This window comes from Nerophis lumbriciformis, linkage group LG11, assembly GCF_033978685.3.
Source record: "Nerophis lumbriciformis linkage group LG11, RoL_Nlum_v2.1, whole genome shotgun sequence".
Taxonomy (NCBI): domain Eukaryota; kingdom Metazoa; phylum Chordata; class Actinopteri; order Syngnathiformes; family Syngnathidae; genus Nerophis; species Nerophis lumbriciformis.
The window spans coordinates 53758977-53783665 of NC_084558.2; positions in this window are offsets into that span (position 1 = coordinate 53758977).

Sequence of the window (24689 nt, forward strand, 5' to 3'; positions counted from 1 at the left end):
ATTGTTTACAACTTAAAGGTGTTTAAAGATAATACAAGCATGTTTAACACATATAGTTAATATTGTTAATAAGTTAAAGGTGGTTAAAGATAATACAAGCATGTTTAACACATATAGTTAATATTGTTAACAACTTAAAGGTGTTTAAAGATAATACAAGCATGTTTTACACATATAGTTAATATTGTTAACAACTTAAAGGTGGTTAAAGATAATACAAGCATGTTTAACACATATAGTTAATATTGTTTACAACTTAAAGGTGTTTAAAGATAATACAAGCATGTTTAACACATATAGTTAATATTGTTAATAAGTTAAAGGTGGTTAAAGATAATACAAGCATGTTTAACACATATAGTTAATATTGTTAACAACTTAAAGGTGTTTAAAGATAATACAAGCATGTTTTACACATATAGTTAATATTGTTAACAAGTTAAAGGTGTTTAAAGATAATGCAAGTATGTTTAACACATATAGTTAATATTGTTAACAAGTTAAAGGTGGTTAAAAATAATACAAGCATGTTTAACACAAATAGTTAATATTGTTAACAACTTAAAGGTGGTTAAAGATAATACAAGCATGTTTAACACATATAGTTAATATTGTTAATAAGTTAAAGGTGGTTAAAGATAATACAAGCATGTTTAACACATATAGTTAATATTGTTAACAAGTTAAAGGTGGTTAAAGATAATACAAGCATGTTTAACACATATAGTTAATATTGTTAATAAGTTATAAAGGTGGTTAAAGATAATACAAGCATGTTTAACACATATAGATTCCTTTCTTTCATGAAGACAAGAATATAAGTTGGTGTATTACCTGATTCTGATGACTTGCATTGATAGGAATCAGACAGTGGTGTTGAAAACGTCCGCATTTTCGAATGGAGGAGAAAAAAAGTCCTCCTTTTTGTCCAATACCACATGAAAGTGGTTGGTTTTTGGCATCTTATTTGTCCAGCTTCCGTACTCCTCTGTATACACTTTACAAGAAATACATTGTCGGCAAACTCCGTAGCTTGCTAGCTTGTGCACGCCAGCTTTCTAAGACTCTTATTTTGGTAGCGCAGGCAGGATGAAGCAGAGCTTTTATTGTGCAACTGTGCAGTCGGTCTTTGGAGTTTTGACGACAGGTACGGCGCCAGAGTCTGTTGAAATAAAGTGTTTCTCGCCTTCCAGTCGGTCATTTTAATGAGCTGGCAGCAGCCAGCGTCATCTCAGAAGACCCTCGGGTGCCGTGAATGTCAATCAAGTGACGAAAGTGACGTCATAGTGAAGATTTATGATCGCTCATTTTTAGGACTATTTTTTTAATGCCTGGCTGGTGATCAACTGACACACCCTCCACGATCGACCGGTAGCTCGCGATCGACGTAATGAGCACCCCTGCTGTACAAATAAACTTTGTTCTGCAGCCTATTCTCTGTTTTATTTTAAATCCTACAATCATTACGGAGCCAACTGTGACTACTTTAAGATGACTTTGGCAAAATGTGAGCACAGTACAGTACAGTACAGTAGCCCTTACAGGGCACTCAAATTGATATATTAACAATCAACATAATGTAAGGGCTGGGAGACATTCACATTTGAACCAAAACTAATTCTCAGTACTTTTGTGTGAGTTAATGAATATTCATCGTTTTTGAAAACAACTGCTGTTCAGTTGTTAGTAAGGGTGTAACGGTACACAAAAAGTTTCGGTTTGGTACGTATCTCGGTTTAGAGGTCACGGTTCGGTTCATTTTCGGTACAGTAAGAAAACAACAAAATATAAATTTTTTGGTTATTTATTCACCAAATTTGCATACTTGCCAACCCTCCCGGATTTTCCGGGAGACTCCCGAAATTCAGCGCCTCTCCCGAAAACCTCCCGGGACAAATTTTCTCCCGAAAATCTCCCGAAATTCAGGCGGAGCTGGAGGCCACGCCCCCTCCAGCTCCATGCTGACCTGAGTCCGCTTTCCCACGATATAAAGAACGTCTACAGTAAAGCAGTCCGTCTGCCGTAAACAGCAATGTTGTGACACTCTTAAACAGGACAATACTGCCATCTAGTGCATTTGATGAAAGCACTTTTGTACGTGCCACACAGCAATGCATAAATCAGAGAGGGTGTTCAGCATGGTTAGAAAAATAGTGACAGAGAATAGAACAAGGATGGACAATTCAACCCTTAACTCAATAATGAGTAGATGAGTGTTATGTGTGTGTATATGTGTAAATAAATGAACACTGAAATTCAAGTATTTCTTTTATATATATATATATATATATATATATATATATATATATATATATATATATATATATATCTAGAATTCACTGAAAGTCAATTATTTCTCATATATATATATATATATATATATATATATATATATATATATATATATATATATATATATATGTATATATATATATACCGTATTTTCCGCACCATAAGGCGCCCTGGGTTATAAGCCGCGCCTTCAATGAACGGCATATTTCAAAACTTTGTCCACCTATAAGCCGCCCCGTGTTGTAAGCCGCATCTAACTGCGCTAAAGGAATGTCAAAAAAACAGTCAGATAGGTCAGTCAAACTTTAATAATATATTAAAAACCAGCGTTCTAACAACTCTGTTCACTCCCAAAATGTACGCAAATGTGCAATCACAAACATACGTATATCAACATGGACAGAGCTGCGTGAAAAAAGCCACCCGGCCTCTTTGCGTAAACTTAAACTTACCTTAACCACTCGCTCATCTTTTCTTCATCCATCCCTTCGAGTTAGCTTTTATGATGACGCCGGCTGGAAAGGTCTCTTTTGGCAAGGTCTTCCTTTTGAATATCACCATGGGTGGAAGTTTCTGGCCATTAGCATGGCAAGCTAGAACCACAGTGAAGGATGACTTCTCATTCCCTGTGGTGCGAATATTCACCGTACGTGCTCCCGTTGTATCCACAGTGCGGTTCACAGGAATATCAGTTGCTGTGAAATAGTAATCCGTGTGCGGATGGAGAGATTGCGTCTTTTCATGAACCGGATACCTGTCGCTTAGTAGGAGCCATTTTGTGGTCTTTACAGATGTAAACACACAAAGGAAATGAAACGTACGGTGATATCCGCGCGCTTTTTCTTCTTCTACGCGGGCGGGTGGTTGCTTACAGTAGAAGAAGAAGCGCTTCCTGTTCTATGGGGGCGGGTGGTTACCTTGGCGGTTGCTTGCGTAGACAAAGAAGCGCTTCCTGTTCTACCGGGAAAAAAGATGGCAGCTGTTTACCGAAGCTGCGAGACCGAAACTTTATGAAAATGAATCTTAATATTTATCCATATATAAAGCGCACCGGGTTATAAAGCGCACTGTCAGCTTTTGAGAAAATTTGTGGTTTTTAGGTGCGCCTTATAGTGCGGAAAATACGGTATATATATCCATCCATGCATCCATTTACTACCGCTTATTCCCTTCGGGGTCGCGGGTATATATATATATATATATATATATATATATATATATGTGTGTGTGTATTTATATATATATACATATATATATATGAAATACTTGATTTATTATTATTTATAAAAACTTGACTTGGTGAATTCTAGCTGTAAATATACTCCTCCCCTCTTAACCACGCCCCCAACCACGCCCCCGCCCCAACCACGCCCCCCGCACCCACCCCCCGAAATTGGAGGTCTCAAGGTTGGCAAGTATGCAAATTTGTAAACAATGGCATTATCCTTTTAACATTGGGAACACTATAATAATTCTGCCCACGTTAATCAACATTAAACTGCCTCAAGTTGTTGCTCGGATTAAATAAAATGACAAAACTTTTCTTCTACATATAAAAAGTGCAATATTAAACAGTTTCAAGTCAACTCATCATGCTTAATTTATTGCAGCATTTGGGAAGCCTGTAGTTGATTTGTATTATGTAAATGTTATATTTGTATCAACACGTGATAGCAGGGACCCTGCCATTCAAAACTAGGCTGCTCCATTTCTAATGATTAATGTAACTATAGCTGAAAAAATGGTACAATAGCAATAGGAGAGACTATTCATCCCTGAACACCATGGAGTTCATGTAGGCTTAATGATGCACTTACATTATTATATCAACTATCAGAGACAGAAACTCTTCATTTAACATAATGTCCTTTTTTGCTGCTTCAACACAGCTCAATCAACACAGAAAAAGGTCAAGTGAAATAACAGACAGACAGGGCTTTGCTGTCCATAACACACACACACACTGCAAAATGAGCTAACGTTACGCTAAAAGCGAATTAGCCTTCACCTCAAGCCAGGACTGCGAGCGAGCTGAGCTGCCTTTTGTATTTCTAGAAGATCAACGGGCTCATAGTGATGTTACTAGTAGTTGGGAGGTGTTTATTATCATTTGGGAAGAGTCCGCTGCCTGATGATTACCTGCTAAACGCTAAGCACTGACTACATGCGCTCTGAATATGCACTGCTGATTGGCTGTTACCGATCTATTTGTAACTAATCAGATGAGGCAGAAGGAAGCGGAGGCGGCTACTTAATATGTTCATGTGGAAACTCGTTCGGTACACCTCCGAACCGAACCGAAACCCCCGTACCGAAACGGTTCAATACAAGTACACGTACCGTTACACCCCTAGTTGTTATATCTTTTTTTTAAATTAATTACGTTTCTGAGTATCAATTGCGAGTATGACATTGGGTTGCAATTACAGTCAGTAGTGTATTTCAGTCTTTGTTGCGCCCTACAAAATGTTTTTAGAGTGTCCGCCCTGAGATCGGTAGGTTGTGAGTTCAAACCCCGGCCGAGTCAACCGGTGCGCCTAATGTACGGAATAATTCTGGTTGTGCTTGCCGATCTCGAAGCAATTTTATTATATATATATATATATATATATATATATATATATATATATATATATATATATATATATATATATATATATATACATGACGGAGCAGAAACGTGTGAACTCGTTGGGAGTTTCCTCCTCTCCCAGCTCGCTAGCCTCAATCTGAACCTTGGTATTTACCGTGATGACGGACTGGCAGTGTGTCGCGCCTCGCCAAGGAGCAGCGAGAATACCAAGAAGCGCATATGCCAAATTTTCAAAGAGAACGGCCTACGGATCACGATTGAAGCCAACAAGCAAACCGTCAACTTCCTCGACGTCACTTTCAACCTGAGAAATAACAGCTACCAACCATTCACGAAACCCAACACAACACTCCAATACGTGCACCATGACAGCAACCATCCACCCACCACCACGAAAAGAATACCTACCGGAATCAATAAAAGGCTATCGATGCTGTCATCTAGCAAAGCTGAATTTGACCAAGCAACCCCCCCGTACCAAAAAGCCCTTGATGAAAGCGGATACAATTTCACCCTCACCTATGAACCCACGCCAGGAAACCAGCCAAAAAAGAACAGAAAACGAAACGGCATCATCTGGTACAACCCCCCATACAGCAAAAACGTCTCAACGAACATTGGACACAAATTCCTCAATCTGATTGACAAACACTTTCCCAAAGACAACAACCTAAGAAAAGTATTCAACAAGAACAACATCAAATTGAGCTACAGCTGCATGAACAATATACGACAAATCATCTCAAACCACAACAAAACAATTGCAAATGAGCCGTCGACCCCCAGTCAGAACGACTCCAAAACCAACAAAGCATGTAACTGTCGAAAGAAACCTGATTGCCCCCTCAACGGGGGGTGCTTACAAACATCAGTTGTCTACCAATCTAAGGTAATACGCAAGGACATTAACACATCCGACACATATGTAGGATTAACCGAGGGTGAATTCAAAACCAGATGGAACAACCACAAGGCTTCTTTCAGGAACAAAAACCTGCGAAATACCACAGAACTCAGCAAACACATTTGGGACCTCAAAGACAATAATGTTGAATATTCAATAACATGGCAAATTCTTGCATCCAGCACACCTTACAATAGTGGTAATAAAAGATGCAACCTATGCTTGAAAGAGAAACTGTTTATTATTTACCGTCCAGACCTGTCATCCCTCAACAAGCGCAGCGAAATTGTAACAACATGCCGCCATAGACGGAAACACATCCTAGGTAACACATGAGCCAATCACCACGCCCCTAGGCCAGCCTGTACCCACCCACTCTGCGCCCTATATAAACCATGGTATGCGAATGCTCCCATTAAAATCTCCTGACGATTGAGGGTACCCCCCCTCATGAAACAGGCCTGTAGAGATGAAATAGTCTTGTGATTTTTTTTCCCCCACACATACATATATATATATACATATATATATACAGTATATATATATATAGAACATACTCAGTGGCCTAGTGGTTAGAGTGTCCGCCCTGAGATCGGTAGGTTGTGAGTTCAAACCCCGGACGAAAAATGGGAGCCATTACCTCCCTGCTTGGCACTCAGCATCAAGGGTTGGAATTGGGGGTTAAATCTCCAAAAATGATTCCCGGGCGCGGCCACCGCTGCTGCCGACTACTCCCCCCACCTCCCAGGGGGTGATCAAGGGGATGGGTCAAATGCAGAGGACCACAATCATTGGTACTTCAACTTTAACTTAAGTATTGTACTTATTATGCACCATATGTTTGATTGTAAAGAGTTTTCATTAACAAATTTGACGGTATTGAAATTAAAGAGTTAAAATGGCTAATGCTAATCAGTAGCATGTCAATGGCAAAGCCAATATCCACGGAAAATGCACGTCACGCACACATACCCCATGCCTGCGAGGCTTGAATCCCTAGGAGTGATGGAGCGCTTAGATAGCAACAGCCTGCCTCCGTAGCCCCTCTCCGTCCTCTCTGTTGCAAGTCTTGTGTGTTCTTTGTAAATTGTTTATGTGTGCTATAGCTATTGAGTTGTTTTTTTTCCTGGCCTCAGTCTGGACCTCCTCCACGGGAGTCCAGCCTTAGACTGAATATATATTTTTTTAGGGCTGGTGAGTCGGCAAGGGTAAGTGACGTCACACACAAACCAGGTACGGAAACATGGCACCGTTGGATTTTACGTGAATCGGAAGGGGTGTAAAAAAAAATCAAAAAATCAAATGAATCGCGATTCTTATTTGTAACTATTCTTAATCAATTAAAAAAATCTTACTTATTGTTATTATTTTTATCTGTCCTGTCCAGCCACTCAGACAAATCATATAGTTGATGTAAATGATCTATATCTGCTACATTTACTTTAGAAAAGAGAAGTGTTGGATACTTCTCTTGTTGCCTTATTTGTATTTGACTTTATTTAATGTTTGGGTAGAATTTTACTGAACAAAAACGGTTTTATTTGAAGTAATACAGAAATGTATCAGAGTTGTTTAACTATTTTATGGAGGAATGTCATTAATCATAGGACCGGCACCCAATGACATTAAAAAAGTAATGATTTTGAATTAAGAATCGTTTAGAATCGAATCTAAATCGAATCATTACCCCCCAAGAATCGAATTGAATCGTGTGGTGGACAAAGATTAACTCGGTACTGGATCCGGTACCCATCCCTACATACTGTAGTGCAGACCTGGGCAATTATTTTGACTCGGGGGCCACAGTGAAATAAAAAAATGTGCGCAAATAAATACATATAAATATACGTATATACCTATAAAAATATGCTGTACAGTATGTGCGCTGGGGTCCCTTTTTTTAAAGAACACTAATAGAAAAATGCACAATAATGACTGATAAAATGCTAAAAACTTTATCACAGACAACCTAATTTTTCTTTACTGAATCAGACACCCAGAATCAACATTACAATAAAAAATGTGGGATTCGCAATATTAACTACGAACAATAAAACACTGAATATTAACGACATATGAACGTCGCTCCTCTTTACTATTCAGACCACCTCCTTGATCAAGATCTTTTACAATTAAGCAAAACTCAACCAAAAATGCGACAAACACGGCAAAAGAAGTAAAGGGTAAAAAAAAAAAACACCTACAATTTTTGCAGAACTTTGTTGTAAAAATGTGCTTTCCTGTTGGCTGCGCTGGAAACAAACCCCGCCTCCAGTTCTTGGTGACTTGTCTGAGCCGCTGTCACGTAGATTACCGTAATAACTCAAAAGCGCAGATTCCAACCATTGAGTTACGTGCTATAGTTCAAGACTTATGGTCATTTAATAACAGCACTGCACATCATAATGACGGCTACAGTTTCGATGTTAAAGGGGAACATTATCACAATTTCAGGAGGGTTAAAACCATTAAAAATCAGTTCCCAGTGGCTTATTATATTTTTCAAAGTTTTTTTCAAAATTTTACCCATCACGCAATATCCCTAAAAAAAGCTTCAAAGTGCCTGATTTTAACCATCGTTATATACACCCGTCCATTTTCCTGTGACGTCACATAGCAGAGGTGGGACCAAGTCATTGTTTTGCAAGTCACAAGTAAGTCTCAAGTCTTTGCCCTCAAGTCCGAGTCAAGTCCCGAGTCAAGACAGGCAAGCCCCGAGTCAAGTCCAAAGTCAAGACTGGAAAGTCTCAAGTCGAGTCCTAAGTCCTGCATTTTGAGTTTCGAGTCCTTTCAAGTCCTTTTAACCACAGACTAATATATTAACACAGATTGTGTATGCTTTTCAAACGCTGTATTTATTTATTAAAACAAGTGCATTTTAAATTGCAGGAAAGAAAATTGTGCTGACATTGCACTTTATAATAGCACTATTAACCAGTCATTTTAAACATTAACTCATTCCTTTACAGAACAAACACATTGAAAAATAAAGTGCAAATGTACTTATTTGTACAAAAGTGTTAACATTGAAAAAACATGACATATACGTGAACATAACAAAAAAGTTGTACTTTTTATATGTCAGGGCCCTATGCTGCATTGCATTTGCAAAAGACCAAATTAGCCAAGAGTCTGTCAGTCATTTGTGCACGATGGGGGCGTAGTATGATGCCACCATGGCTGAAAACTCGCTCCACTGGAGCACTGGAGGCAGGCACTGCCAAGACTCTCATGGCCACTCGTAACAGTGAAGGAAGAGTCTTCATGTTCAATGCCCAGAACAAAAGGGGGGAGAGAGTTGTTTTGGGTTGATGCACTACTTGTAAGTGTATCTTGTGTTTTTTATGTTGATTTAATTAAAAAAAGAAGAAAACATTTTTTATTTCTTGTGCGGCCCGATACCAATCGATCCACGGACCAGTACCGGGCCGCGGCCCGGTGGTTGGGGACCACTGAGGTAAACAACCAACAGTATGTCAGAAAGCTAGCTAAAACGGTACACATATTCATAATATAGTATACATTTTAACTGACCTTTATTTGACTATTTTTGTCTTTTTTTAGGTGGCTAAAATACGCGGTGCTGCTGACCGCCGTCTAACGTTACGTGTGATATATTGACTAACGTAACCCTGCTTAAAAAAAATCACTGAACAAAAAGTATGAATAAGGTAGTGAACTGCAACAGATTCCCGTGTTTGCAATAACGTTATAACGTTAGCAGTGAGTTTACAGCCTCACTGATTTAACTACACAGCAAATAAAAGTCACGTTACTTAGCCAATAAACGTTATCTTACATTCAAAACTTACCGTTCTTTGTGCAACTTCAAATGCCGGACGAAGTTGGAAGTTGTTTCCTCTCCATCAGTAATTTTGGAACCGCATGTGTTGCATACTGCAAACCGTTTTGTGTTGACCACCTCGTAATTTTTATACCCAAACAAAATTATTTTAGGTATCATTTTTTGTTCACTGGCGTGTGGTTTGGACATGTCTTCTTCGTTGGTTGTCCTGCAATTTGATTGGATGAATGCTGTGTGATGAAAACAAAGTAGATCTAATTTGATTGGCTGTTGTACTGAGAGCACACCAGCTGACACACGCAACGCTGATAGACAAGTACACAATGAAAAATACGGAGCGCTCCCGAATAACTTTTTCATCTTTGGGTTTTGGGGAAAGTAGCAAGTCATGTCAATTCAAAAGGCTCAAGTCCAAGTGAAGTCACAAGTCATTGTTGTTAAAGTCTAAGTCGAGTTGCAAGTCTTTTTACATTTTGTCAAGTCGAGTCTAAAGTCATCAAATTCATGACTCGAGTCTGACTCGAGTCCAAGTCATGTGACTCGAGTCCACACCTCTGTCACATAGTGAATACAAACAAACATGGCGGAAAGAACAGCAAGCTATAGCGACATTAGCTCGGATTCAGACTCGGATTTCAGCGGCTTAAGCGATTCAACAGATTACGCATGTATTGAAACAGATGGTTGTAGTGTGGAGGCAGGTAGCAAAAACCAAATTGAAGAAGAAACTGAAGCTATTGAGCCATATCGGTTTGAACCGTATGCAAGCGAAACCGAGGAAAACGACACGACAGCCAGCGACACGGGAGAAAGCGAGGACGAATTCGGCGATCGCCTTCTAACCAACGATTGGTATGTGTTTGTTTGGCATTAAAGGAAACTAACAACTATGAACTAGGTTTACAGCATATGAAATACATTTGGCAACAACATGCACTTTGAGAGTGCAGACAGCCCAGTTTTCATCAATTAATATATTCTGTAGACATACCCTCATCCGCGCTCTTTTCTTGAAAGCTGATCTGTCCAGTTTTGGAGTTGATGTCAGCAGGCCAGGGAAGCTAGGGTCTATAGGGGGTTTAGCTCGCTCGTCTGCGGGAACAAACTGCCGCCATTGCTTGCCGTGCTAGCGAGGCCCTTTGTCCCTGAATTGCTCACACACTCCGGCAGATTCAATGGGGGTCTGGCGGCAGATTTCTTTGACTTTATGGTTGGAAATGCATCTGCTTTGAGTGTCGCAGGATATCCACACATTCTTGCCATCTCTGTCGTAGCATAGCTTTCGTGGGTAAAGTGTGCGGAACAAACGTCCAATTTCTTGCCACTTTGGCATCTTTGGGCCACTGGTGCAACTTGAATCCGTCCCTGTTGGTGTTGTTACACCCTCCGACAACACACCGACCAGGCATGATGTCTCCAAGGTACGGAAAACAGTCGAAAAAAACGGAAAATAACAGAACTGATTTGACTCGGTGTTTGAGAAAATGGCGGATTGCTTCCCGATGTGACGTCATCGCTCCGAGAGCGAACAATAGAAAGGCGTTTAATTCGCCAAAATTCACCCATTTAGAGTTCGGAAATCGGTTAAAAAAATATATGGTCTTTTTTTCTGCAACATCAAGGTATATATTGACGCTTACATAGGTCTGCTGATAATGTTCCCCTTTAAGGAAGACAAGAACGTAGATGTTTTTCTTTTTGTACGCATCCTGTACGCATTTTTGTACACATTTTGTACGCATTTTGTACGCATTTTGTACGCATTTTGTACGCATTCTGTGCGCATTTTGTACACAACTTGTGTCAGAATAATTGTATCTAAGTTATCACAAAACTTTGTGTTACATTGAGTTCAGCTCGCCCTGCAAAAGCTGTCTTTGATCCCACCAAGAAGAAGGCTTGTAAAACTCCACTGTGTAGGATGGGAAGCAACATGAAGGTGTTATGTTTCTTTGATGTATTGTAATCAAATATATTGTCTTGACCCGAGAACTACAAAGCGGAGAGGAAGCAGGGCCTGACTACCCTCCAGGGACCTTTTCTTTGGACTGTTTTACAACCTTTTCTTTGAACCGTTTGTAATCAAAGGCGATGGCTGTTTACGACCCACGGCCCTTAGAAACAGCTGTTGCCATGTAATCAGGGAAAGTCCAAATAAAAGAGGAGGCGTACAATCTTTCGTCAGAGCGTGGTGACACTGTGCAAGGGTACAGGTGAACGCGTGTCTCCTTATTGAGCCAAATATAATTATGTCTCTGTTTAATTCCTTGCTTCTTGTCTTGTTTAATAGATGTCATCAGTGTTTGAACCTGACATCTTCTTTTTGGATTGTTTTGCGCACCCCTGATATTTGAGTTTAAAAGACATATTTTTGGGATTTTGCCAATCGTTCGCAATCCTTATGGAAGACAAGAACGCGTATGTTTTTCTTTTTGTACGCATTCTAAGTCACAAAATATGGCTAGCACACGATGGCTAACCGGTATACGCTATTCCACCCATAAAGCCCGCTAAAAAAACATACAAAAAGTGCCAACACTACTCCATTTACATGTCGTGACCTGAATATCAACCAAGCATTAACGATATTGTTATTACAAGCGCTAACGCAGACAAACTTTGTTTACATGCGCTAAAATCACAGAGCTAACTAGCTTATGTCGCAATATTGACATATTGAGTTAATTTTAGATTACAAATCACACCGAGAGCGAATATTAGAAAGGCGTTTAATTCACCAAAATTCACCCATTTAGAGTTCGGAAATCGGTTAAAAAAATATATGGTCTTTTTTTCTGCAACATCAAGGTATATATTGACGCTTACATAGGTCTGGTGATAATGTTCCTCTTTAAGGAAGACAAGAACGTAGATGTTTTTCTTTTTGTACGCATTCTGTACGCATTTTTGTACGCATTTTTGTACGCATTTTTGTACGCATTTTTGTACGCATTCTGTGCGCATTTTGTACACAACTTGTGTCAGAATAATTGTATCTAAGTTATCACAAAACTTTGTGTTACATTGAGTTCAGCTCGCCCTGCAAAAGCTGTCTTTGATCCTACCAAGAAGAAGGCTTGTAAAACTCCACTGTGTAGGATGGGAAGCAACATGAAGGTGTTATGTTTCTTTGATGTATTGTAATCAAATATATTGTCTTGACCCGAGAACTACAAAGCGGAGAGGAAGCAGGGCCTGACTACCCTCCAGGGACCTTTTCTTTGGACTGTTTTACAACCTTTTCTTTGAACTGTTTGTAATCAAAGGCGATGGCTGTTTACGACCCACGGCCCTTAGAAACAGCTGTTGCCATGTAATCAGGGAAAGTCCAAATAAAAGAGGAGGCGTACAATCTTTCGTCAGAGCGTGGTGACACTGTACAAGGGTACAGGTGAACGCGTGTCTCCTTATTGAGCCAAATATAATTATGTCTCTGTTTAATTCCTTGCTTCTTGTCTTGTTTAATAGATGCCATCAGTGTTTGAACCTGACATCTTCTTTTTGGATTGTTTTGCGCACCCCTGATATTTGAGTTTAAAAGACATATTTTTTGGAATTTTGCCAATCGTTCGCAATCCTTATGGAAGACAAGAACGCGTATGTTTTTCTTTTTGTACGCATTCTAAGTCACAAAATATGGCTAACCGGAATACGCTATTCCACCCATAAAGCCCGCTAAAAAAACATACAAAAAGTGCCAACACTACTCCATTTACATGTCGTGACCTGAATATCAACCAAGCATTAACGATATTGTTATTACAAGCGCTAACGCAGACAAACTATGTTTACATGCGCTAAAATCACAGAGCTAACTAGGTTATGTCGCGATATTGACATATTGAGTTAATTTTAGATTACAAATCACACCAAGAGCGAATATTAGAAAGGCGTTTAATTCGCCAAAATTCACCCATTTAGAGTTCGGAAATCGGTTAAAAAAATATATGGTCTTTTTTTCTGCAACATCAAGGTATATATTGATGCTTACATAGGTCTGGTGATAATGTTCCCCTTTAAGGAAGACAAGAACGTAGATGTTTTTCTTTTAGTACGCATTCTGTACGCATTTTTGTACGCATTCTGCACGCATTTTTGTACGCATTTTGTACGCATTTTGTACGCATTTTGTATGCATTTTGTACGCATTCTGTGCGCATTTTGTACACAACTTGTGTCAGAATAATTGTATCTAAGTTATCACAAAACTTTGTGTTACATTGAGTTCAGCTCGCCCTGCAAAAGCTGTCTTTGATCCTACCAAGAAGAAGGCTTGTAAAACTCCACTGTGTAGGATGGGAAGCAACATGAAGGTGTTATGTTTCTTTGATGTATTGTAATCAAATATATTGTCTTGACCCCAGAACTACAAAGCGGAGAGGAAGCAGGGCCTGACTACCCTCCAGGGACCTTTTCTTTGGACTGTTTTACAACCTTTTCTTTGAACTGTTTGTAATCAAAGGCGATGGCTGTTTACGACCCACGGCCCTTAGAAACAGCTGTTGCCATGTAATCAGGGAAAGTCCAAATAAAAGAGGAGGCGTACAATCTTTCGTCAGAGCGTGGTGACACTGTGCAAGGGTACAGGTGAACGCGTGTCTCCTTATTGAGCCAAATATAATTATGTCTCTGTTTAATTCCTTGCTTCTTGTCCTGTTTAATAGATGTCATCAGTGTTTGAACCTGACATCTTCTTTTTGGATTGTTTTGCGCACCCCTGATATTTGAGTTTAAAAGACATATTTTTGGAATTTTGCCAATCGTTCGCAATCCTTATGGAAGACAAGAACGCGTATGTTTTTCTTTTTGTACGCATTCTAAGTCACAAAATATGGCTAGCACACGATGGCTAACCGGAATACGCTATTCCACCCATAAAGCCCGCTAAAAAAACATACAAAAAGTGCCAACACTACTCCATTTACATGTCGTGACCTGAATATCAACCGAGCATTAACGATATTGTTATTACAAGCGCTAACGCAGACAAACTATGTTTACATGCGCTAAAATCACAGAGCTAACTAGCTTATGTCGCGATATTGACATATTGAGTTAATTTTAGATTACAAATCACACCGAGAGCGAATATTAGAAAGGCGTTTAATTCGCCAAAATTCACCCATTTAGAGTTCGGAAATCGGTTAAAAAAATATATGGTCTTTTTTTCTGCAACATCAAGGTATATATTGACGCTTACATAGGTCTGCTGATAATGTTCCCCTTTAAGGAAGACAAGAACGTAGATGTTTTTCTTTTTGTACGCATTCTGTACGCATTTTTGTACGCATTTTGTACGCATTTTGTACGCATTTTGTATGCATTTTGTACGCATTCTGTGCGCATTTTGTACGCAACTTGTGTCAGAATAATTGTATCTAAGTTATCACAAAACTTTGTGTTACATTGAGTTCAGCTCGCCCTGCAAAAGCTGTCTTTGATCCTACCAAGAAGAAGGCTTGTAAAACTCCACTGTGTAGGATGGGAAGCAACATGAAGGTGTTATGTTTCTTTGATGTATTGTAATCAAATATATTGTCTTGACCCGAGAACTACAAAGCGGAGAGGAAGCAGGGCCTGACTACCCTCCAGGGACCTTTTCTTTGGACTGTTTTACAACCTTTTCTTTGAACTGTTTGTAATCAAAGGCGATGGCTGTTTACGACCCACGGCCCTTAGAAACAGCTGTTGCCATGTAATCAGGGAAAGTCCAAATAAAAGAGGAGGCGTACAATCTTTCGTCAGAGCGTGGTGACACTGTGCAAGGGTACAGGTGAACGCGTGTCTCCTTATTGAGCCAAATATAATTATGTCTCTGTTTAATTCCTTGCTTCTTGTCCTGTTTAATAGATGTCATCAGTGTTTGAACCTGACATCTTCTTTTTGGATTGTTTTGCGCACCCCTGATATTTGAGTTTAAAAGACATATTTTTGGAATTTTGCCAATCGTTCGCAATCCTTATGGAAGACAAGAACGCGTATGTTTTTCTTTTTGTACGCATTCTAAGTCACAAAATATGGCTAGCACACGATGGCTAACCGGAATACGCTATTCCACCCATAAAGCCCGCTAAAAAAACATACAAAAAGTGCCAACACTACTCCATTTACATGTCGTGACCTGAATATCAACCGAGCATTAACGATATTGTTATTACAAGCGCTAACGCAGACAAACTATGTTTACATGCGCTAAAATCACAGAGCTAACTAGCTTATGTCGCGATATTGACATATTGAGTTAATTTTAGATTACAAATCACACCGAGAGCGAATATTAGAAAGGCGTTTAATTCGCCAAAATTCACACATTTAGAGTTCGGAAATCGGTTAAAAAAATATATGGTCTTTTTTTCTGCAACATCAAGGTATATATTGACGCTTACATAGGTCTGCTGATAATGTTCCCCTTTAAGGAAGACAAGAACGTAGATGTTTTTCTTTTTGTACGCATTCTGTACGCATTTTTGTACGCATTCTGTACGCATTTTTGTACGCATTTTGTACGCATTTTGTACGCATTCTGTGCGCATTTTGTACACAACTTGTGTCAGAATAATTGTATCTAAGTTATCACAAAACTTTGTGTTACATTGAGTTCAGCTCGCCCTGCAAAAGCTGTCTTTGATCCTACCAAGAAGAAGGCTTGTAAAACTCCACTGTGTAGGATGGGAAGCAACATGAAGGTGTTATGTTTCTTTGATGTATTGTAATCAAATATATTGTCTTGACCCGAGAACTACAAAGCGGAGAGGAAGCAGGACCTGACTACCCTCCAGGGACCTTTTCTTTGGACTGTTTTACAACCTTTTCTTTGAACTGTTTGTAATCAAAGGCGATGGCTGTTTACGACCCACAGCCCTTAGAAACAGCTGTTGCCATGTAATCAGGGAAAGTCCAAATAAAAGAGGAGGCGTACAATCTTTCGTCAGAGCGTGGTGACACTGTACAAGGGTACAGGTGAACGTGTGTCTCCTTATTGAGCCAAATATAATTATGTCTCTGTTTAATTCCTTTGCTTCTTGTCTTGTTTAATAGATGTCATCAGTGTTTGAACCTGACATCTTCTTTTTGGATTGTTTTGCGCACCCCTGATATTTGAGTTTAAAAGACATATTTTTGGAATTTTGCCAATCGTTCACAATCCTTATGGAAGACAAGAACGCGTATGTTTTTCTTTTTGTACGCATTCTAAGTCACAAAATATGGCTAGCACACGATGGCTAACCGGAATACGCTATTCCACCCATAAAGCCCGCTAAAAAAACATACAAAAAGTGCCAACACTACTCCATTTACATGTCGTGACCTGAATATCAACCAAGCATTAACGATATTGTTATTACAAGCGCTAACGCAGACAAACTATGTTTACATGCGCTAAAATCACAGAGCTAACTAGCTTATGTCGCAATATTGACATATTGAGTTAATTTTAGATTACAAATCACACCGAGAGCGAATATTAGAAAGGCGTTTAATTCGCCAAAATTCACCCATTTAGAGTTCGGAAATCGGTTAAAAAAATATATGGTCTTTTTTTCTGCAACATCAAGGTATATATTGACGCTTACATAGGTCTGCTGATAATGTTCCCCTTTAAGGAAGACAAGAACGTAGATGTTTTTCTTTTTGTACGCATTCTGTACGCATTTTTGTACGCATTCTGTACGCATTTTTGTACGCATTTTGTACGCATTTTGTACGCATTCTGTGCGCATTTTGTACACAACTTGTGTCAGAATAATTGTATCTAAGTTATCACAAAACTTTGTGTTACATTGAGTTCAGCTCGCCCTGCAAAAGCTGTCTTTGATCCTACCAAGAAGAAGGCTTGTAAAACTCCACTGTGTAGGATGGGAAGCAACATGAAGGTGTTATGTTTCTTTGATGTATTGTAATCAAATATATTGTCTTGACCCGAGAACTACAAAGCGGAGAGGAAGCAGGACCTGACTACCCTCCAGGGACCTTTTCTTTGGACTGTTTTACAACCTTTTCTTTGAACTGTTTGTAATCAAAGGCGATGGCTGTTTACGACCCACAGCCCTTAGAAACAGCTGTTGCCATGTAATCAGGGAAAGTCCAAATAAAAGAGGAGGCGTACAATCTTTCGTCAGAGCGTGGTGACACTGTACAAGGGTACAGGTGAACGTGTGTCTCCTTATTGAGCCAAATATAATTATGTCTCTGTTTAATTCCTTTGCTTCTTGTCTTGTTTAATAGATGTCATCAGTGTTTGAACCTGACATCTTCTTTTTGGATTGTTTTGCGCACCCCTGATATTTGAGTTTAAAAGACATATTTTTGGAATTTTGCCAATCGTTCACAATCCTTATGGAAGACAAGAACGCGTATGTTTTTCTTTTTGTACGCATTCTAAGTCACAAAATATGGCTAGCACACGATGGCTAACCGGAATACGCTATTCCACCCATAAAGCCCGCTAAAAAAACATACAAAAAGTGCCAACACTACTCCATTTACATGTCGTGACCTGAATATCAACCAAGCATTAACGATATTGTTATTACAAGCGCTAACGCAGACAAACTATGTTTACATGCGCTAAAATCACAGAGCTAACTAGCTTATGTCGCAATATTGACATATTGAGTTAATTTTAGATTACAAATCACACCGAGAGCGAATATTAGAAAGGCGTTTAATTCGCCAAAATTCACCCATTTAGAGTTCGGAAATCGGTTAAAAAAATATATGGTCTTTTTTTCTGCAACATCAAGGTATATATTGACGCTTACATAGGTCTGCTGATAATGTTCCCCTTTAAGGAAGACAAGAACGTAGATGTTTTTCTTTTTGACCGCATTCTGTACGCATTTTTGTACGCATTTTGTACGCATTTTGTACGCATTTTGTATGCATTTTGTACGCATTCTGTGCGCATTTTGTACACAACTTGTGTCAGAATAATTGTATCTAAGTTATCACAAAACTTTGTGTTACATTGAGTTCAGCTCGCCCTGCAAAAGCTGTCTTTGATCCAACCAAGAAGAAGGCTTGTAAAACTCCACTGTGTAGGATGGGAAGCAACATGAAGGTGTTATGTTTCTTTGATGTATTGTAATCAAATATATTGTCTTGACCCGAGAACTACAAAGCGGAGAGGAAGCAGGACCTGACTACCCTCCAGGGACCTTTTCTTTGGACTGTTTTACAACCTTTTCTTTGAACTGTTTGTAATCAAAGGCGATGGCTGTTTACGACCCACGGCCCTTAGAAACAGCTGTTGCCATGTAATCAGGGAAAGTCCAAATAAAAGAGGAGGCGTACAATCTTTCGTCAGAGCGCGGTGACACTGTGCAAGGGTACAGGTGAACGCGTGTCTCCTTATTGAGCCAAATATAATTATGTCTCTGTTTAATTCCTTGCTCCTTGTCTTGTTTAATAGATGTCATCAGTGTTTGAACCTGACATCTTCTTTTTGGATTGTTTTGCGCACCCCTGATATTTGAGTTTAAAAGACATATTTTTGGAATTTTGCCAATCGTTCGCAATCCTTATGGAAGACAAAAACGCGTATGTTTTTCTTTTTGTACGCATTCTAAGTCACAAAATATGGCTAGCACACGATGGCTAACCGGAATACGCTATTCCACCCATAAAGCCCGCTAAAAAAACATACAAAAAGTGCCAACACTACTCCATTTACATGTCGTGACCTGAATATCAACCGAGCATCAACGATATTGTTTTTACAAGCGCTAACGCAGACAAACTATGTTTACATGCGCTAAAATCACAGAGCTAACTAGCTTATGTCGCAATATTGACATATTGAGTTAATTTTAGATTACAAATCACACCGAGAGCGAATATTAGAAAGGCGTTTAATTCGCCAAAATTCACCCATTTAGAGTTCGGAAATCGGTTAAAAAAATATATGGTCTTTTTTTCTGCAACATCAAGGTATATATTGATGCTTACATAGGTCTGGTGATAATGTTCCTCTTTAAGGAAGACAAGAACGTAGATGTTTTTCTTTTTGTACGCATTCTGTACGCATTTTTGTACGCATTCTGTACGCATTTTTGTACGCATTCTGTACGCATTTTTGTACGCATTTTGTATGCATTTTGTACGCATTCTGTGCGCATTTTGTACACAACTTGTGTCAGAATAATTGTATCTAAGTTATCACAAAACTTTGTGTTACATTGAGTTCAGCTCGCCCTGCAAAAGCTGTCTTTGATCCTACCAAGAAGAAGGCTTGTAAAACTCCACTGTGTAGGATGGGAAGCAACATGAAGGTGTTATGTTTCTTTGATGTATTGTAATCAAATATATCGTCTTGACCCGAGAACTACAAAGCGGAGAGGAAGCAGGACCTGACTACCCTCCAGGGACCTTTTCTTTGGACTGTTTTACAACCTTTTCTTTGAACTGTTTGTAATCAAAGGCGATGGCTGTTTACGACCCACGGCCCTTAGAAACAGCTGTTGCCATGTAATCAGGGAAAGTCCAAATAAAAGAGGAGGCGTACAATCTTTCGTCAGAGCGTGGTGACACTGTGCAAGGGTACAGGTGAACGCGTGTCTCCTTATTGAGCCAAATATAATTATGTCTCTGTTTAATGCCTTGCTTCTTGTCTTGTTTAATAGATGCCATCAGTGTTTGAACCTGACATCTTCTTTTTGGATTGTTTTGCGCACCCCTGATATTTGAGTTTAAAAGACATATTTTTGGAATTTTGCCAATCGTTCGCAATCCTTATGGAAGACAAGAACGCGTATGTTTTTCTTTTTGTACGCATTCTAAGTCACAAAATATGGCTAGCACACGATGGCTAACCGGAATACGCTATTCCACCCATAAAGCCCGCTAAAAAAACATACAAAAAGCGCCAACACTACTCCATTTACATGTCGTGACCTGAATATCAACCGAGCATTAACGATATTGTTATTACAAGCGCAAACGCAGACAAACTATGTTTACATGCGCTAAAATCACAGAGCTAACTAGCTTATGTCGCAATATTGACATATTGAGTTAATTTTAGATTACAAATCACACCGAGAGCGAATATTAGAAAGGCGTTTAATTCGCCAAAATTCACCCATTTAGAGTTCGGAAATCGGTTAAAAAAATATATGGTCTTTTTTTCTGCAACATCAAGGTATATATTGACGCTTACATAGGTCTGCTGATAATGTTCCCCTTTAAGGAAGACAAGAACGTAGATGTTTTTCTTTTTGTACGCATTCTGTACGCATTTTTGTACGCATTTTTGTACGCATTTTGTACGCATTTTGTACGCATTTTGTACGCATTCTGTGCGCATTTTGTACGCAACTTGTGTCAGAATAATTGTATCTAAGTTATCACAAAACTTTGTGTTACATTGAGTTCAGCTCGCCCTGCAAAAGCTGTCTTTGATCCTACCAAGAAGAAGGCTTGTAAAACTCCACTGTGTAGGATGGGAAGCAACATGAAGGTGTTATGTTTCTTTGATGTATTGTAATCAACAGAAAAATATATTGTCTTGACCCGAGAACTACGAAGCGGAGAGGAAGCAGGACCTGACTACCCTCCAGGGACCTTTTCTTTGGACTGTTTTACAACCTTTTCTTTGAACTGTTTGTAATCAAAGGCGATGGCTGTTTACGACCCACGGCCCTTAGAAGCAGCTGTTGCCATGTAATCAGGGAAAGTCCAAATAAAAGAGGAGGCATCAAGGTATATATTGACGCTTACATAGGTCTGGTGATAATGTTCCTCTTTAAGGAAAACTATTTGGAAACGGCCCGCGGGCCATCATTTGCCCAAGTCCGCTGTAGTGGCTTGGTCCAGTCCATGGTCATGTGCAATAGTCCCTTGCCGTCACTGTAGAGTCCAAATAGCGTGAAGTAGGCCACGTCTGCGTGGTCCACGGCTGAGATGTGACAGTGGCAGGTGGTTAATGTGTCTCTCATGATTTACTTTCATTTTGTACGCGCCACAGCTGTCCTGACTCGTCACTCCATACCACACCGAGTGCGCTTTTTCTCACGGTCCAGGTCGAGATTTAGCAAAAGGCTTTGGAAAGGAAAAAGCTCAATAGTGAAGGAATATCTTCATTTCAAATTCTAAATAACGAATCATGTTTTCTTCACAGATAGACTTCCTTTTATTGTCATTCAAATGTGAACTTGACAGTACAGATAAGAATGTTGCATTAGCTCAATAAGGTGCAGATATAAATAAATAGATTACTGTACAGAGAAATATATTGCACTTTTGCATATGCATCCAGGTTTATGGATGTATGTTGGCCAGAAAGCTGTGATTGTACTCGTTAACAACAACAGACCGTCGTAACGACCAAGCGTTCAATGGGGGGTCTCGTAGTCTCATGGCCGCGGGACTTGAACACATGAAAACACAACAAAACAGACACGGGGTTCGTCCTGGAGTGCGCTTTGTTGTGGTCCTTGTAAAAGTAGGTGTCTGTCTGTCTGTCTCATGTCTGGCAGCGGGTGTTTCTAGAACAGACCTGGGCAAAATACGGCCCGTTAAGACTTTCAATCCAGCCCACCGGACGTTCGACATCATTTTCTTTAGACCTTTTATGTACTGAGAGGATGGAGTTGACGGCACAGACACCAGGGGGCAGTAAAGCTCTATGATTTATTATATATATGCACAATATATATCAATCAATCAATCAATGTTTACTTATATAGCCCTAAATCACGAGTGTCTCGAAGGGCTGCACAAGCCACAACGACATCCTCGGCTCAGATCCCACATCAGGGCAGGGAAAAACTCAACCCAATGGGACAATGAGAAACCTTGGAGGGGACCGCAGATGTGGGGACCCCTCCCCTGGGCGACCGGTGCAATGGACGGTGAGTGGATCTCGCATAATATTGCGAGAGTCCAGTCCATAGTGGATCTAGCATAATATTGTGAGTGTCCAGTCCATAGTGGATCTAACATAATAGAGTCCAGTCCATAGTGGATCTAGCATAATATTGTGAGAGTCCAGTCCATAGTGGATCTAACATAATAGTGTGAGAGTCCAGTCCATAGTGGATCTAACATAATAGTGAGAGTCCAGTCCATAGTGGATCTAACATAATAGTGAGAGTCCAGTCCATAGTAGATCTAACATAATAGTGTGAGAGTCCAGTCCATAGTGGATTTAACATAATAGTGAGAGTCCAGTCCATAGTGGATCTAACATAATAGTGAGAGTCCAGTCCATAGTGGATCTAACATAATAGTGAGAGTCCAGTCCATAGTGGATCTAACATAATAGTGTGAGAGTCCAGTCCATAGTGGATCTAACATGATAGTGAGAGTCCAGTCCATAGTGGATTTAACATAATAGTGAGAGTCCAGTCCATTGTGGATCTAACATAATAGTGAGAGTCAAGTCCATAGTGGATCTAACATAATAGTGAGAGTCCAGTCCATAGTGGATCTAACATAATAGTGAGAGAGTCCAGTCCATAGTGGATCTAACATAATAGTGAGAGTCCAGTCCATAGTGGATCTAACATAATAGTGAGAGTCCAGTCCATAGGGGATCTAACATAATAGTGAGAGTCTAGTCCATAGTGGATCTAACATAATAGTGAGAGTCCAGTCCATAGTGGATCTAACATAATAGTGAGAGTCCAGTCCATAGTGGATTTAACATAATAGTGAGAGTCCAGTCCATAGTGGATCTAACATAATAGTGAGAGTCCAGTCCATAGTGGATCTAACATAATAGTGAGAGTCCAGTCCATAGTGGATCTAACATAATATTGTGAGAGTCCAGTCCATAGTGGATCTAACATAATAGTGAGAGTCCAGTCCATAGTGGATCTAACATAATGGTGAGAGAGTCCAGTCCATAGTGGATCTAACATAATAGTGAGAGTCCAGTCCATAGTGGATCTAGCATAATAGTGTGAGAGTCCAGTCCATAGTGGATCTAACATAATAGTGAGAGTCCAGTCCATAGTGGATCTAACATAATAGTGAGAGTCCAGTCCATAGTCTACATGTATCTCTTATGTGTGACTGCCATCATACTGCAGTCTACACGTATCTCTTATGTGTGACTGCCATCTACCGGTCACACTTATCATTACACCATGTACCAAATAAAATAGCTTCGAGGTCGGCAAGCACAACCAGAACTACTCCGTACATTAGGCGCACCGGGTTATAAGGCGCACTGTCGAGTTTTGAGAAAATAAAATAATTTCAAGTGCGCCTTATAGTCCGAAAAATTCGGTAAGTTCCTAAATTGAGGTTCCGCTGTATTTAGACGGCCGTAAACACTTTGTAACTATGAAAACATTACACTTATTAATAATATTACTACTTTGTGGAAACTTCTTTACCATTTACCCAATAAAGGATGGACATTGCAGATGGATGCAAAAAGTGTCGTTTGATAGGACGGTTCTATTAGAGTCACTATTGACTGCGATATGATGGTTCTATTAGAGTCACTATTGACTGCGATATGATGGTTCTATTAGAGTCACTATTGACTGCGATATGATGGTTCTATTAGAGTCACTATTGACTGCGATATGATGGTTCTATTAGAGTCACTATTGACTGCGATATGACGGTTCTATTAGAGTCATTATTGACTGCAATATGATGGTTCTATTAGAGTCACTATTGACTGCGATATGATGGTTCTATTAGAGTCACTATTGACTGTGATAGGATGGTTCTATTAGAGTCACTATTGACTGCGATATGATGGTTCTATTAGAGTCACTATTGACTGCGATATGATGGTTCTATTAAAGTCACTATTGACTGCGATATGATGGTTCTATTAGAGTCACTATTGACTGCGATAGGATGGTTCTATTAAAGTCACTATTGACTGCGATATGATGGTTCTATTAGAGTCACTATTGACTGCGATATGATGGTTCTATTAGTCACTATTGACTGCGATATGATGGTTCTATTAGAGTCACTATTGACTGTGATATGATGGTTCTATTAGAGTCACTATTGACTGTGATATGATGGTTCTATTAGAGTCACTATTGACTGCGATATGATGGTTCTATTAGAGTCACTATTGACTGCGATAGGATGGTTCTATTAGAGTCACTATTGACTGCGAT